We start from the raw sequence: 14,484 nt of genomic DNA on the forward strand, positions 1-14,484 counted from the left end.
GAGCTGGATGAATGGGAAGAATAATAAATAAGTTTTCGGAGATTAATTTGGTAGAGCTGCTATAGAATTCGCATCATCAGAGCAAAGATAACTCCAGTGGCCATAACACATCCCTGTGGATGAATACATTGTTGCATTAAGGATGTTTAGTGACCACCTAGCAAAGGAATACTGACTCTCGAGGAGTGTCCCAATGACCTTCCACTTGCTTGGTTTCTCCCTTGGTTCAGCCCTCTGAGAGCTGAGCGGGACCACCCTGCTGATCTGCATAGAGGAGTTGCTATAGTAACCTTTGAGCACAGTACTAAAGGCAACTTTCTAACTGCAGCCTTTATCTTTACAAGAGCAATTACCTTATATATTTTATAGGTGATAAGAGTTATGTGTCTGTCATTCATGTCCTCAAGGTATTTGACTGTATTATGAAGTCAGAATAGTTTAACTTTGACATTACAGGCTCTTATGAAAGACTTCTATTTTTTGAGAAAATAATAAACGATGACTTCATTTTTAGCTTAGACTAAGAAAATGGGACTAAATATAACATTAAAGCTGTTTTATATTTCCTAAGAATTAGCATATGAAGAGGAATTTTTCTTTTTCAATTTTCCCACTTGAATTTACTGAACATTGCCTTCTCCCACTATTCAACAGTGTCATTATAAAAAAGTCAAGTGCACAATTGGATTTTGAGCTTTTTACTTCAAACAAAAACAAATGCATTTTTGCCTCTTATCTATGTATTTTAAAAATTATAAGTTCTTTACTGCAGGCATTTTGACAGTGTATAGTAGACAGGTTGTTTAAAAAAAAAGTAATTTTCTCTTTTATAAATCTACGTCTTTACTTAGAAGTTCCCATATTATGTACTAATTAATGCTTATTCATCAGGACCACACCATCTACACACACACAAGCCTAGTACAGACCTAATAGCTGCTTCTTGTCTCCCAGAAATGGAGGGAAATTTCTCCTGTCTCTGGGCCTTTGGCTATCCTCTGCCTCCTGCAGCGAGAGCCCTGACACTCTACCTCACTTTTCAGATTTATCTCCTTCAAACATCCACTTGAGTCCAATCTTTTCAGGCAACAGTTCTATTCAATTCTTCACCTACTTCAAAGTCATACTGTACTTGTAATCTTTAACATTCATTTGGCACCTATATGCTTGGCAGTCTTGCAAGTATCATTTTATAAAGATACTAGACCAAAGACGCAATATCAGCTGGGAGAGGCTTACTTGAGCTGTATTAGAAGTTATCTTTGTCACTAGGGAAATCTGTACACTGCTGCTACCATTCTAACGCAAGTGCAAGATTTAATCCCAGGTGCCCTTTGTTAGTGCAAATCAGGTTGAATAACCTTATGTCCAAGTCTCTTTTTCTTGATTCCTTCTGAAGAAATCTCTGGTTGGGACTAGATCGTAGCCCTAACTGAGGGTAGATCTCATGTTAAATGTCCTTAGCCCCAAAAAACCCCTAAATAACAGTAAGGGACACGAGAAATCTTTGGAACATGTTGGATATGTCTATTTTCTTGATTGTGGTGATGGTTTTACATAAATCCAGATTTATCAACAAGTTCATATTAAATATGTGAGGTTATTTGTGTATCAATTATACCTCAGTAAAGTTGTTAAAAATGAATAAGTTTAATTATTAAAGGTTGTTAAGAGGAAGTGAGCTTTGAAAATAAATTCAGTTAAACCTCATTAATTCGGAGTACACCAATTTTGAATGTCAGACATTTTGCTCAAGAATGTAGTGTTTATTATTTTTTTTAAATGGCAAATGATTAGTTCAGTATAATAACTGTGTGAATATGTTAAATAATATTTCTTACAACTGCATTTAAAATGTTTCATTCATTAGTATTTCTTCTTCGTCGTCTATAACAATCCCCAATTAGTAACAACAATGATAACTAACAAACTTTACAGGATTCAATCCTGCCTCCCCAAAGTCATGCTCTTCCTGGAACCTTAGAATGTAACCCTTTTTGGAAATAGAGCCCTTGTGTATGTAAGTAGGTTGAGGTTAAGATAAAGCGATATTGGAGAAGGGTGGGCCCTTAATGCAATATGCCTAATGTCTTCATATGAAGAGGAGAGACACAGAGACACACAGGGAAAATGCCATGCGATGGTGGAGACATTGATTGAGGCGATGAACCTGTAAACCAAGGAAGGAATACCAGAGACTGCTTAGCAACACCAGAAGCTAAGAGAAAGGCATGAAACAGATTCTTCTCTAGAGAGCCATAAAAACAAAGAGTGAAATAGTGATTGCAAGGGGCTGGGGAATGGGGGTGGGTGGGAAGCTATTAGTCAGAGGATACAAATTTCCAGTTATAAGATGAAAAAGTTCCTGGGATTTAATGTACAGCATGATGATTATAGTTAACAACATTGTACTATATACTTAAAAGCTGCTAAGAGAGTAGATCTTAAATGCTATTATATAAACAAAGGTAACTATGATGGCAGTGTTAAGTAATATTACTGTGATAATTGCTTTGCATTATCTAACTGTGCCAAAGCAACACACTACACACCTTCCGCTTACTCAATGTTACAGGTTAGTCATATCTCAAAAACTCCGGAATAAAAACGACGACGGATGAAATGTAAGCTCAGGCCCTGATTAGCTCACTGTCGAATGTGGAGACAGACTTTTAAGTAAGTAAGGCCAAGGCCATGAGAAGGGCCAGCGCAGAGGTGAGCACAGGCTTCCACAGAAGCCCGGGGAAGCCGACTCTTGCCCATCCTTTCACGGGAGCAAAGGCCCACTTGAAATGGTAATACCTCAAATCATCTTAAAGAATTACCAGTTGCTGGAAGCAAAAGTGGACAGGAGAACAAGGTAGTAATTCAAACAGAGGAAATAACATATTCAGGGTAATAAGAGCCCATTTTGACAACTGCGAAATGTTTTATTATGACTACAAAGGGATAGAATGACGGAATGAGGCCGGAGCATTATCAAGGTACAGATCGGGGCAGGGTTTTCGTGACATATTAAAGAGTTAGAACCTTACCCTGAGAGTGCTGGGGCAATGGTTAAGCATTTTAAGCAAGAAACAACCTGCACAGATTTGTCATTTAGAAGAACTACCCTGGCTGCAGAGTAGATATTGGATTTGAGATGGCAGAAAGATTAGTTAAGAGACTGTTATAATAATTCTTACTGGAGAAAACAGTGGCTGCAGATTGAAGGAGCTGCAGATTGGTGAAGAGAGGTGGCTGTATTCACCTTATTTTGAGAAAACAGAATATTTAGAGTTTTATCACTGGCTTGATTCGTGAAGGGTGGAGGTGTGTAAGAAAGGAATCAGGCAAGATTCCCAGGTTTCTGGTTTAGGCATTAAGGAATTCATTAAGTTAGGGAATATACAAGAAAGAAGTTGTAAACTGGTTAATTGTGGTGTCATCTACAATAAATTTTATGCAGCTATTAAAAATAATGATTATGAAGACAACTTACTAATAAGGAATTTATGTTATCAACTTAAAAGAATTAGGATATAAAATTTAAATGCACTATGAGTATGGTTAAGTAATATATGCAAATAAAAGTAACAGGGAAATAAAAGAAAGTATTAAGAGTGATATTAGAGCACTGGGATTTTCATTTTCTTTTGTCTATTTTATAATTATTAAACTAATTTGGCTATGTTGCCTTCATAATAAAAAATATTCTAAGAACAAAGCATTTAAAAATTATTGCTCAATCTAATATAAACCAAGGCAATATAAATAACATTAAAATTACTAAGTCTAAAACTGATATTTATTATGTAAAGTATAATTCCTACCACTTTTATTACATATTTTGATAAACTCAAGTTAGTGACTTATTGAGAGTAGAGATTAAAATTGGAGGCAAATCATATCTTTAGGAAAGTTTTCCACTCATTTACTATAGTAGAAACAACTGCCCAATAGCAATAACTAAAAGATAAATAAAGATAATTAGGGCACAGTTGTCTTTCTTTGGTTAAGGAATTAAAAGATCTTTTCCCCTCTTGGGCTGAAAATAAATACCAATGAATTCTTACAATGTTTATCATAAATATTCTGAAAAAAATTCCTTTGGCTAAACTAGAATCAAGAAATTAAAGTATTTAGGCTTGCTTTTATCTACTCCTTTGTCTTAAACATGTACCATTCCCTGTATATATACACCTGCCCAACTCGGACACTGTTTACCTGGAGATAGTATTACATACCAGAGGTAAAGGGCTCAGTCTCACAAGACCGCCACCCACTTCAGACATCAATCTTAAGACCAGGTTGTTATCTGTGCTTCTGACCATCTGGTTACACGTTGGAAGTTCCAAGGACCGCATCCAACTCAGGACACCAACTGCAAGTCCAGGTTGTTACCTGTATTTATGAACAACAGAACCGACGGTACCTTCTTTGGGGCTCAATTAATTTGCTAGAATAGCTCACAGAACTCAGGAAACCCATTTACTCACTGGATTACCAATTTCTTAAGAAGGATATTGAATACAAATTGACAGCCAGATAAAGGGATACATAAGGTGAGGTCTCAAACGAAAAAGCCTCTGTCCTCATGGAGTTTGAGGCCTGGCAGGGTGGCATGTGGAAGGGTCTGGTTCCCCAACCTGGCAGCTCTCTGAACCCTCTCCTTTTGAATTTCTGTGGAGGCTTCATTACACAGGCATGACTGAGCAACTCATTGGCTGCTGGTGACTGATTCAAACTCTAGCCTCTCTCCCGTCCCTGGATATCAAGGGCTGGGACTGAAAGTTCCAACCTAATATTCATTGTTGGCTCCCATGACAACCAGTCCTTATCTTTATCACCTTCATTAACATAAACCCAGTGGGTGGAAAGGGATTTGTTATGATTAACAAGACACCCATTGTGAAAACCTTCATGGCTCTAAAATGTTTTCAGGAATCATAGACCAGAAACCAAATATTATAACAAAAGATGTTCTCATTGCTTTTATGGCTCAGGAAATTGCAAGGGTTTTGAAAGCTATGGGCTGGAAACTGAGAATGAAGACGAAATATAAAAAAATATATATATTCGATCATCTCAATGATGAAATTTGTATTTCTTATAAAGCACAATATTGCAGTTCACTCCCTGGTCTTTGAACACAACAAAATGATCATACCTGTCACAGCACTTACATGTGGTGTAGCATGTAAAAAACACATAACAATAGTACCAACAAAATATTCCTAAATTTGGAGAAGCCAGTGTGGGGTAGGAATATATTTAAAAAGACAACTCATTTGTCCAGTAAAGCTATTAAAAACATATTTATATGCTTCTACTAGTTCAATTATTCTTTCTCCCCCTTTATCTACTGTTACTGTACCTTATGATAAATTAAATGACTGAATATATTTCTTATAAATCATAATATTGTTATCGGTGGAAGTGGAGTTCTCAGGATGCCCTGAGAAAAAGAATTTCCTGAGGCCTCCACAGGAGGATGGGATTTTGTGGAAAGCTTTATTGATGATGTAAAATTAAGGGGGTTCCCCTCCAAGACCTCATCTCTGTCTGTCTTGCTATGGAGGAAGGGCCAGGATTTAGGCCACTGCCCAGAATTTCTGCTCCATATTAAAGTCCAGTCCAGTCCAGCATCCTGCATGTGGAGTCCGCATGGCCATGGACCATGTGGTTACTTAAGGCCACATGGCTATGGAGAGAGAGAACATAGGAACTCAAGGGCGAGTGTAGGCCATGGAGCAAGAGAGTGTGAGAATGAACTAGACCAAGCAAGAGGGAGCTCTTTGTCTGGGGCTCTTTTAAAACTATAACAATAGGTTTTTAGGGGCCTCTTTTTCTTCTTTGGGTGCAGGTGACTCAGTTCCAGTGACTACCAGGTCAATCTGCTTCTCCTTTGAAGTTTAAATTCCCACAGAAGTAGTGGAACAACTTGGCCTGGGTCACAAAATTATCTATGGACACTAGGGTAGAGGTGATGCACCCTTGACTTATCTGGATATTCTTAGAGAAGAGGAAACATCTGTGAGCCAGGCAGCCACCTTATGTGGTTCGTATTCTCCTAATATATAATGTATCTCTCTATGACTTGTGTAATGTGTTGGGATTTGAAATTAAATAAATAGCTTAGCCTAACCACATACACATTAAGACAAATTGCATCTTTACTCACTCACCTCTCCTTAATTTTACTTGCAAATATTTTTAAATCTGCTTCTAATCACACATTTAAGATAAATTAATTCAATGTAATGTTGACAAAAATAACTAGTTTTAATTGTTAACAATAAGATTAACTAAACTTCCAGTTTCCATTTGCTATATACACTGTATGACTTTTGTTTAAAATTGCAAAGTGAATTAAATTTGGAAAACAAATGTATACCCTTTGCTTGTGATTTTTACAATGGTGTTGTCTGTCATTTGGTAAGTACTCTCATTGGCTATTTAAAAAAGGAAATATGGCCATTCACAAAAGCAAGTTTAAAGGTAAAAAGTACCTGCCACTGTACAGCACTCAGGAATTTTATGTATTTGCTAATGATTGTAAAGCGATGTACAATAGATCATCTCCAGGGTTGAAGGTTTGCCCTCTTACATTGATAAAAAGTTTTAGAGGCATCATAGTAATGTCAGAAGTAATGGAAATCATTTCTAAACTTGGGGGAGGTCAAATGTGATTTGTAGTAAGTAAACTACATTTGCTGAATCAAGCTTTCCAATCTAATTAGTTGAAAGGCTCTGGGTCTATGTTACGACCTTTGGAAAAGTTATCCATTTGAAAAGTTTTTGCCCCCAGACCTCTGTGAACTCTCTTCAGTATATGACAAATTTAATATTTAATATCCTTCCAGCTTCACTTTGTTTTTTGTTAAAGTTCTTGCCAAAAAGATAGTACTTAGGTTGGGAAGACTATAGGGAACCTGAGAAAGCACCCTGAGTTTTGAAGATATCAATATATTTTTAGATTTATTATTTAATGAACAAAATAAAGACAAGAGAGTAGATTGGGCAATAACAAAGAATCTCAAATATCTTTGTTTCCAGGCTCTATGAGCTTTGGAATTTCCGTTGTGTCAAATCAATGTTGCCAGACTTAGGCGGCTGAGAACAAGTGACATAGATAAGCTATCAGAAATGCCCTTTTCCCCCTCAGAATATAACCTATTCCAATACTTTGAACGAAGCACATCAAGATTCATTCTAGAAGAACTACAAAGATACAATTTTACTATAAGCAGAATTATGTGAAAAATCTTTTGACTTCATAAGTTTTGTTAGTAGAATATTTCAGAACAGCCCTTTGGAACCCTTAACAGATAGTCTTGACAATGATTCTAAGATACTGCAAAAACCAAAGTTAATGTTGTTAGGAGGCGAATGAGTTCATTTTCAGTTTTATAGGAGATACTTTTACTTTGTCAGGTGGGAGCACTTTCAGAAGCCTGAGATGTAAATGTGGATGCTAGACAGCAAAGGGGGCGGACTCTAGTAAAAGTTTTAAACTTCTAACTTCATAACCTTTACATATACTTTGTAATAGCACTTCAATTTCTTTTTGGGAGATTAGCCCCCCCCCCCCCCGCCCGATAGTGTGTCGCTGTGGTGGAAAGGTAATTCCTATATGAAGTTTATATGAGAAAGTGAGACCTACCCTCTACTTCTGCACTATTGCCATGGAGAGCTGCAGCATGACCTGTGTTTGGGGAATCAGACACTCTCTCCTGGGACTTCAGCCCATGAGTGAGTGATGAATAGATGCAGAGAATTATTAGAGGTTACACACTGTAGCGGTAATAGTGGCAGAGTGGTGTCCTTACTAGGCCACTCTGAATATGTAAAGATGATGTCTTTAGGCCCCAGGCTGTTGTCGGTTTCTTTCCAGTTCCAATTTTGGTGGTCCTTCAGCTCCAGTTAAATCTGAAAGGACCCAAAAGTCTTTCATTAAATTGCTTTTTGCTTAATTGGGCAGACATACTTTTTACTGCCTTATGTCCAAGAATTCTAATTGATACCTATTTTGTGGAGTTGTGTGGATAATCATGTGAAATAATACACATAAAATCCTTAGCATAATACCACAAAAAGTACTGATTAAATGTCTTACCGATTTTTAGAATCAATAGAATAACAGATAGGACTATCAGAATTTTCTGATGTTCAACAAAACTTATATTTTCGCATAGTAGAAACTTAATTATCTTTAACACTAGTTAAAGGTATATGTATTTAGTTCTAGAAGACTAATTTGATTTAGTCTCTCAGTGTCTTTTCCATTATCCAGTAAATCCTCTAAGAATTGGCACTAGACCAGAAGTACATGGGCCTAAAAGCCTGTAGGAATGTGAGTGAATACAATTTATCCTTAAGTAACTGACAGGTGCACATCCTGACTGAACCATTCACACTTAGTCAGCCACTCTGCCAAAGATAACATTTGTCTCCATCTTCCTAGTCAGAGACTAAAAGGCAAACATGATGGATTACCTTCCTTGTAGACCACGTGCTCAATTGGAAACCCTTTAAAGATACTTTGGGTTCCTCTTTTGCTCACTAACACATCTACACATCTCTTTAGATATGTCTCGGCACTCCAGAAACAAGGTAAGTTCTCACTGATTATTTCCCCCTGTCCCTGGGAGAGAGGGACTGTCCTAGCATAATATCTAGTTTAGGGTATTCTGAAAGTCATGGGTTTAAAAATATTATGCCCATTTTAATTAAACATAATTTTATAATTTATTAATGGTATTAATGAGATTATACTTATCCGAGAGGTAAAAAACATCATTTCCTAAATTACTAGATGAAGACTGTATTTTTCATCTTCTAAAGAGTTTATACTTTTCCAGCTAAAGCCAGTGTATTCTCTGGAGCAGATAATTCTTTATTATTTTTATTTGTTGTTGTTGTTGGTAAAGGAGAGGAATTAAACTACTATGGAACTATGGAGTAGAATATCAATAGAAAAAAAAGTGGGTTTAGCAAATAAATCAGAGTCTCTCAACTGAACCATTTAGTATATTAAAATGAAGTATCTGTGTAAACCAATCCTGACAAGTAATACATACAAAATACAATTTCATGCTAAGTGTTACTAAGAACAAAAGAAAGTAATTCCTTCTTCCTAGGAGGGGGTTTGATGAAAAGCTTTTCCAGAGACTTCAGGTCTCAACCGCACCTTTAAAACTGGGTGAAAAAGGTGAAGGAATTAAGCAAAAAACAAAATAACTTACAGACACAGACAAAAGTATGGTGATTGTAAGAGAAAGGGAGGGGTGGGGGAGGTAAAAGAAGGTAAAGGGGGGTCAGCGGTGATGGAAGGAGACTTCACATTGGGTGGTGAACACACAATACAGAACACAGATGACGTATCAGAGAACTGAATGCTTGAAACCTATATGATTTTATTAACCAATGTCACGCCAATGAATTCAATAAAAAGAAAAAAAGAAAATTAGTAAGCACTTGCTTAGACAGGGGCATTTCCAAATCTTTAAAACAGCTTATTGATAATGAGACCATACAAGTGAATAGAGTGTTTGGAAATGGGGCCAGCCGCGTGTGACTGAGGTGGCCAGGGTTCACTGCTGGCGTGGGGCGTGATTTGGGACAAAGACGGTGACCTCAGCTGAGAGGACAATTAAGGCCCCGTCGGGGAGAACTGAAGCTGGCTTTACGGGCGGAGCTGCAGCAGAAGCAGCGCATCCTCGGGCCCTGGGGCTGCCCCCGGGACAGGCCTGCTTCAGCCACCGAGGCCGGGCTGAGGGCGAATCGGGGAGTGACAGTGTCTAGCGTGTGTCCCAGAATGATGATTCTGGCAAGAAAACGGTAAGCGGGTTAGAGAGCGTTGTATGATAAAAACAGAATGCAAGGCACATAGGAACTTCACTTTTTTAAAGTAGAAATAAACAGGTAAATTAATTTTAATGGTTTATTTAACCGAATATATCCCAAATGTTATGATTTTGATGTGTAGTCGACATTAACATTATTACTGTGATATTTTATAGTCTTCTTTTCATATTATGTCTTCCAAATCTGGTGTGTGTATTCTACACTTCCAGCCATGAAATCCCAAGTACTCAACAGCCTCGCCGTGGTTAGCGCTTTCTGTCCTGGATAATGAAGGGAAATGACTGGAGGCGCGGAGATGCATCAAGATACAATTTCTCAACAGAACAGACGACTGATGAAGGGTTAAAGCTAGAGTGGCAGCGTTAAGGCGGGGGCGAGACAGGAGCCAATTTAGGGGATATTTAACAAATGGGACTGACAGAAAAAGTAATGGATCAGATATTGTGGGTGAAGCAGTGGAAAAAATTAAATACCTGAGATTTGGTATTTGATATAGAGGATCCTGTAGAGGATTAGGTTTGGCAATAAAGACAATGAGTTGATTTGCTCTACTATCATGAAGACAATTTAGATTTTTTACAAATAATAAATGAATCACAGAAGCAAAGATTCTGGAGGTATTGACATAAAAGTTGAAGTTAATCCACATGAATAAATGAAGTCACTTAGTAAAACAGAGAGAGAGAACCAAGCACGGCGCCCTCAGGAATACCACAGCGGGGGAAGAGCTGAAAGGAGGGAGACATGTTACAGAAAGAGAGGATGATCCACATGGTTCAATGAAACAAGATGGGAGCTAAACAGAGGAAATAAAGTTTGTGAGTTAGAGCAATGGTTGCATTTTCAAAAATCATTTCCATACTTAGGATCTCTACATCTGTATTTCCATAAAAAGTGCAAGAACAGACACTGCTACGTCTCTAGGGTACTCAAAATGGTGAGCCGGACTCTTCAGTTATCTCATCACATTTAACCTCCCCCAAAACAGAGAGGACTCTGCCAGTAACTGTAACGGTGATGCTCAGTGAGGTCAAGTGACCTGCAAAGGTCATACTGCCACTAACTGGCAGAGCTGTGATGAAACCAGGCTCTGTCTTCCAAATCTTGTGTTTTTCCTACCACATCACGCTGCATTGCCCCAAATTACTACTGAGTTTTAGCCCCATAATTGCCCTTTTCTGCTTTTAAAATCTTTTCTATCTTGTTATCTGAAGGAATTCTGAGCAAGAGACGCTGGGGGGAATAAGCTTGCTGGAGAATGGAAGCCTGAATATTGAGCAGAGCATCAAAGGTGGAGGAAAATACATCTCTCTGGAATCAAGCGTGAGGGCTGCTCTCTCACTGCTCCTCCACTTGGAATGCGCCATGCAAGGCTGCACTTTCCAGCGTCCTCGAGGTCACCACCGCCTGCTAGTGCTAGCCTCTTGAATAATGTATGTTTGGCTCAGAAAATGACCTTATCTGCTAGCTAGCATCTTTTATACTGAAAAGTCTATAGCATTCAAGTCAAACTGGAGAGTTTTTTTTGGTAAATACTTGCTTTTCATTTTTATTTATGAATTACATTTTTAATTCATGCATCGTTTTGTGCCATTTTAATAAGAATAATTGTGGAACTATTATAAACACAAATCTATGTATCTGGAATGTTGTTTTAAGTTTTTTAATTGCTTTAAGTAATTTACTCTTAAGGTTTTCAAAAATGTGTGGATAAATATTTAATGCGATGTTAGATTTTGTTGTCTGTGCCCAAAAAAGATCAGGGCGCCCTGCAAGGAAAGGCCTCATCCTGCATAAGCTTCTGAGGTCAGGAAGTTAGATGGTCCAATCATACTATTAACTTAATTGGAAGGTGGCTTTTGAAGAGGATCTTGAGGAGTCAACCTGAACTATGTTAACAATCGTAACCAAACTTCTACTGGAACTTGCAGGATTATACAGTATATACGGCTTGAAGTTGCTGAAGAGGAAGATTGTGACAATCCACTGGGAACTTGGAAGGAAGCTGTAAATTACATTTCCAGACACAAAATACGACCCTTCTTTTGTGCATATCTTTAAATGCCATTTCCTTCTTAGAACTATCCCTTATCGCTTCCATTAGATGTGATCTCCTGTTTCTCTGAATCATAAATATTGAAAGAATTTTGTAATTATGGCATTATTCATATTCAGCCTTTTATGGACGGGACTGGTGTTCTGTTACTTTTATGTACTCTAATAGATTAAAATATGTGAAAACTACAATCATTTTCTGTTTACTATGGGATATGCTGTGGCACTTAACTTTTAATTCACACACTCAGTGGATGCTTGATAAATGCTTTTATTTTATTTATATATATATTTAAATATGTCTTTATTGATTTCAGAGAGAGGATGGGAGAGGGAGAGAGAGAGAGAAACATCAATGATGAGAGAGTCATTGATCGGCTGCCTCCTGCACGCCCCCGACTGGGGATGAGCCTGCACCCGGGCAAGTGCCCTGACCGGGAATTGAGCCATGATCTCCGGGATCCGAGGTCGATGCTCAGCCACTGAGCCATGCTGGCTGGGCTGCTTTTATTTTTGAAATAAAAGTGTAAATTAATGTCTGTTTGGGGAAGTAAAACAGTCTGAATGAGTTCTGAGAAGCATATTTTTCCTTATATACATATACATTACAGTTTCTTGTCTTACTATATTTTTCCTTATATACATATACATGACAGTTTCTTGTCTTGTCCCATTTTCCATGTTATACTTGACTCTCTCATAAAATCAAACCATGTTGGGTCTGAAAATGCCTTGTCTCTTTGCCAATGCCCACGTTATTCCTGGAACATCTCGATATATAAGTATGTGGTATGTGTGTGTATGTGTGTGTGTGTACATGCTTGTGTGTAGAGATGAGATATATAATATGAAAAAGTTATTTTTTATAAATAATAATAGCTAACAGTTACATAGTGCTGACTGTATTCTCGATGCCTTCTAAATGCCTTAAAATAGTAACTTACTTGATTCTCATAACAACCTATGGCTTAGCTACTATTTTTATTCCCATTTTTTTAGATAAAAAACCATGAAAATGGAGAGGTCAATTAATTTGCCTAAAGTCATACCACCTGAAGTGGCACTATGGAAGGTAACACCTGCTGTGGAGTCCCTGGCTGAAGGCTTGTGCCCGCTTAAGCTCTGCCACCCTCCTGCCACCAAGATGTACTGGCTGGGTGAACCCTCTGGGTCCCCTGTAGACAAAACATCACTTTATCACATTCTCTTTCTCTCCCAGACTTAATCATGTTCAAAACCAACATTTTCTAAATTTTACAAACTTCTGGCAAAATATCTTAGCTTTCATTTCTGATAGAACAGTAAAATAAACAAACACTTCTATCTGTATAAGTGAAAATTAACTGGCCAGTGAACCTGCCATACACATTTTCAGGCAATTTATTATCAACAGATTGTTTTTCAGAAACCTCTTCCAAAAATGCTCAATGAAGGAATTTTATATATGTAGTCTTAATATGCATAGTCATCTCTGACATTTCAAAATGCTTTTTCTGCTTTTTAACAAAATTATAATAATGAACATGGGAACTTTTGTATGTGTGTATTAAGAGCACAAACTATTTGGTTAATATTTCTATAAGGGGGTTCCTTAAAGCACTGGAAAATTTTTGAAAGAGTTAGTCATAGAATGGGTGACAGAATAGGAAAACCTACCCGTCTAGCTGTATATACCTAATAGGAAACCAAGCTGTTGTAGTAGAACAGTAAACTTTATTTAGCTGTTAGATACTATGAGGTAAAATACTTTGAAATATATTATTCCATCTGTGAAAACCAATTTTGTAATTTTAAAAACATCAGTGATGGCACTTTTGTTATCTTTCAACAACCTCACTGAATGTTTTTCATTTAAAACTAATTTCTATCTGAAATTCCCATTTTATTTTATTTTATTAGAGTTCCCCAAAAGACCTTCTCAAACCCACTCTATCTTTCTTGACCTTGCAACCTTCTAGAATGCTTATATACATCTTTTATATCTGTAAAATGAACCCTTCACATCCTGTCCCTTTTTTTCTGCTTAATAATGACAATGATGCAACATAAATAGATTCATTTGTGTTTGGTGGTTGAAAGGTGTCAAACTCACTCCTCCACACCACCTGGTTTGCTAATTCAGCTGGTTCATTATGTTTAGATTTTGTTTTAATAACTTTCCTAGAAGCCACAATCTGTAGATCAGGTTTGTTTTGATTGAAAATAAGATGGAAATGTATAACTTTAGAACTCAATTATTGGGCTTATTTATTTTCATAAGATTAATTTTCCTAATTATCTTGTTAAGCTTTCCTGTAATTATTTTTTCACTGACCCTCAAGGGATCATCATGTCTTTCTTAACACACACACACACACACACACACTTTTAAATAACAATTTCCTCCAGTTTTTCTAATCAAAATGTTCATATCACTGGGATCTCAATTTTCTATCTAGCCTTAGCTTCCATCATTTCCCTCTAATACTTGCTACTTAAGCAGAATTACACTACATTTTCTCTGCAAATGACCTGTCTCTTTGCCTTTGCACATAATTTTGACCTCCCAGGATACCTTGATTCTCCTTCTCTTGTTAATCT

The sequence above is a fragment of the Miniopterus natalensis genome, chromosome 16 (genome assembly GCF_054644295.1).
Source record: "Miniopterus natalensis isolate mMinNat1 chromosome 16, mMinNat1.hap1, whole genome shotgun sequence".
Taxonomy (NCBI): Eukaryota; Metazoa; Chordata; class Mammalia; order Chiroptera; family Miniopteridae; genus Miniopterus; species Miniopterus natalensis.